Raw genomic sequence first — 3901 nt, 5'->3', positions numbered from 1 at the left:
CGTCAGCTGGGGCTTCGTGTTGGTTGGGACACAGTAAAGGCTGTGCTTCTATGTATAGCTAAATGTCTCTCTCATCAGGGCACACTGCATGTCTGCTTATTTGTATTTATCCCGTGTGGAACCAAATCTAGTCGAGACTAAAACGAGACAAAAATCATGTTATATCCTAGCGGACAAAAAGAAAGTCAATACAGAAGCTGGGCACACCTTAGGCATGAAGCCTTAACTTCAGTTTTAATGAGGTACACAAACCCACTGTAATCGAAATTAAAATTAGCAGCCAGCCCACGTTCGGTTCGCAACTCGGGCGAGGAGCATCATGAGCGGTGTTGGGGGGTGGGGGGGGTCACGGGGGACGAGCACTCTGCGTGCGGTGCCTCTCGTCAAGGCGGCGTGGAGTGTGTGGAGGTGCCTCCTGCATGGCGAAGGGCTCGGTTGTGGACAGTGACACAGCAGCCTGTCTCCGCCCGCTGCGCCTCATACCTCTGCCTCCTCGCACGTCCGCTCCGGCACCGTGCCCTCGGGCGCTGCGCTCGCCCCCGCGCCCCACACACACACACACACACACACACACACACACACACAGGCACGCACAAACAACCCCACCCTCCCCAGCGAGAGCAGCAAGGTCACCGGCCAGAGCTGCTGGAGGTGCAGCTGCCTCGTCCTTTGTCACGGAGCTCTTTGCAGAGAGGGCGGCCGTCCGGCGCGGGTCGCGCGGATAATGCGCCCGACCGTCGGCGCCGCCCTCCCCGTGTGCCTCGGAACGACAAGGGGCGACGCGTTTATTGACACAAACACGTACCGTCGAGCCGCTGCGTCTGGTGATTAGAGTCGTGCGCTTACGCGGAGAGCTCAGGATTCACCGTTAAAGAACAGCCTGTGCCGCTCCCCTTGGTGCGTTCCACCCGGCGCCTGAGAAGCGAGCACAACGTCTGCGCTCCGAAACCTCCTCCCGATCTGTTAACCGTCGGTTCCGCCGGTAGCCACGGCGTCTCCCGCCGTGCTGCGGAACTGGACATCTTTCCTTGGCGTAGCGGCCGGTGCCGCCGGGCCGCGCTGGCAGCCTCTGCCGGCTTGGATGCAGTCGGGAGGGGGGTGGTTGGGGAGTGGAGGATGCGGAGGGGGGGGGGGCTGGCCGAGGGCGAGGGCGAGCGGATCAGCGGCGCTCTGCATCTGTGAGGTGCTGATAAGATTCCCGGATTCTCTCGCCATGACAGGTCCGCGCAGCCACCCTGACACTCCTCTCCACGGCTCGCCCGGTAGCCCCGCCCACCTCTGCCCCGCTGCCCCACCCCTCTCGCCCTCAACAGCAACTTCCTCCTCCGAGTTGCTGGTACTTTTGTGTCTCCTGTAGGCACAGCATCCAGCGTGGAGTTCACTATAACGTCCAAGGCTGACGTATAAACAGGACATGGGTAAATCTGTCATCTAATGCAGGTGTAGTTCAGGGATATGTATCATTTTTCAGTGTGATATGATAAGCTATGTTTTAATGTAGCTCGCTCGTTGTTAGAAATAATGAGGATATTGGTTATTTTCATTTTGCGCTGATTAGACAGTGCAAATGCCCCCCATGTTTAAAAAAGATGCTGCCCATCTTATGAAAAGTGAGATCTGTGCAGAAAATCATCTGAAATGATTTAAACCAGAAATGACCGTTAGTGCTGGCTACAGCTCTTCAGTGCACGTTGCTTCTACCGTACCAAAACATTCCGGACCGGACCACAGCCACAACCACCACTCTGTTTTATTGAACATACTATGCTTTATTAAGGCTGAAATTAATTACGATTGCAATTATTGTTTCCTTTACAACTCTTACCAGTTCAAAAACTTTTACCAGTCCACCCATATTATTCTTTAATGTCATTTCCTCCCACAATGGGGCAAGGTGATACTGGAAGTAAAACCAACAACTATTTATAGTTTATAAAACTTTTAAGTAGGCCTAGTTAATGGACCCAAACATCCGACTATATCTCATCATATGTTATGATAAGGTAGTTTCAAACTAATTGAAGATAAGCAATTTGAATCCCACTGCTATCTCTTACAGATAATAATCAAAAAGGGGATTTTGGGTACAAACAGTTCCAAAATGCCCAGTACAGAGTGAAGTGAGGTGCACAATGCATCCACAGATGATGATTTTACTTCCACACACACACACGCACACACACACACACACACACACACGCGCACGCGCACACACACACACGCACGCACGCACACACACACACACACACACTCACACACACACAGCACATCCCCTAACAAGCACCGCCACACTGCCCCCCACACCTCACATCCTCCCTTCTTCCTTTTTCGTTCTTTCTTTATCTGCCCCTTCCTTCTCTAACTCCCCCCCCCCCCCCCCCCCCCCCGCGTGATGGCAGGCTGGGCAGTGAGCTGTGCGGCTGGGAGGAGGTGCGGACGCCGCGGTGCACATTAATAATGCAGGGCTTCAGCTTCCTCCCAGCACCGCGGCCATGGCACCGGCCCATCGCTGTCACCAGGGGGGAGCTGGGAACGCTCCCTCACTCTCTCTCCTTATCTCTCTCTCTCTCTCTCTTTCACACACACACGTTCTTCTCACTCACACACACACACACACACACTTCTCACGCGTGCACGCAGCCACCCACCCCACCCCACCCCACCCCACCCCACCCCACCCCCCTCGCTCCTGCACTCTCTCGCCCAGACAAACCCCACCAAGCCGGGCCCCCACCAGAGATTTCGCTTCATTACAGATCCTCCTGCGAAGGCAGCGCTGCAGACCGGGACTCATTACGAGCTGAGGACTCTATCCAGGACGGAGCGGTGCGGGACCCGCTCTCGCCTTCCCCGCCACGCTCGCGGACGAGCCCCAGTCCACCCCCCACCCCCCACCCCTCCTTGTCACGCACGCCTGCCTGCGCCACCCCCCACAACCCGTTACACTGGTCCACTTTCCCCGCGCTAACTCACAGCTAATTAAAGACACGCAACACGCCTCTCACTCGCCTTCATCAACCGCGCTGATGAGCTCGCTCTTACTAACTCGAAGGTCGTCGTTTACGGTTACCATCGCCCTTCGCCGATCGCCCGGCGTCCGCCTAAACGGTTTCTGATACCGTGATAGCGCAAGGGCCGGGCACGTCGCGCAGCCGCTCAGATGGTGGGCAGCTCGTTCACGACACTCCAGGGTGTCGTCCCTGGTCGGGGGGCCAGAAGTGTACGCAGGAGTGAAGCGTTACCCTCTCTACGGCGCCTCCCAACCCGCTCCTCTTCTCTCCTTCTCTCCTCTCTTCACATCTCCAGCTCCACAATCCTGCTTAGGAGACCCAGACGGTGGATTGGAGATACCAGCTCTCTATCAATTATTCATTCTCCTCTAATTGTGTTTTTTACCTGTAAATGTCAGACGGTGTGTCAGAAAGAGATTCGTTCGCGAAGGTGCTTGGGGGGGTTTGGTACAGCAGAAGTATGACACAGCGGTCACTGTGCATCCTCATCCTCACTGATGAAGTGCAATGTGCCTGATTCTGGGGTTTAATATGCTTTCCTGCAAGCCGCAAGAGAGGCTTCCAAAAGAGACGTCTGGGGAAGCATCACACACCTTGACTGCATTTCAAAGTTACATTTCTTGTCCAATCGTTTTTTATTTTTACCTTCTTGGAAAAGGAACAGCCTAGCAGATTTATCAACATTTCCACACTGTCGTGTTTGTTTCTGTCTTTTTTTTTTTTTTTAAGCATGTCGCCATTTCTTAAAAAACATGCAGGTAGACAAGTAGACAGACGTCAGAGCTGTAAATTCTTGACACAAATACATGCATTTGTTTTTATTCACAAAACCAGCCCATATTTCTAATCCAATACAAACATTGCTGTTCGATTTAAAAGATGTAGCTACT

General features: G+C 53.8%; 1 protein-coding gene across 3 annotated transcripts in view; it reads right to left on the bottom strand.

Moving 5' to 3' along the window:
• Positions 1-3797: 3797 nt before the first annotated feature.
• The window catches only part of cxxc5a (CXXC finger protein 5a), an 18188-nt gene continuing 18084 nt past the window's right edge, over positions 3798-3901 (bottom strand). For all 3 annotated transcript variants that reach the window (XM_035527271.2, XM_027022695.3, XM_035527272.2), the window contains exon 3: positions 3798-3901. This exon is cut by the window's right edge. The gene's annotated coding sequence lies outside the window, so the exon portion shown is untranslated.

This window comes from Electrophorus electricus, chromosome 8, assembly GCF_041902795.1.
Source record: "Electrophorus electricus isolate QZ-2024a chromosome 8, ASM4190279v1, whole genome shotgun sequence".
In the NCBI taxonomy this organism is placed as follows: Eukaryota; Metazoa; Chordata; class Actinopteri; order Gymnotiformes; family Gymnotidae; genus Electrophorus; species Electrophorus electricus.
The sequence above is the reverse complement of the archived record's forward strand: the minus strand, read 5'-3'. Positions and strand labels throughout refer to the sequence as shown.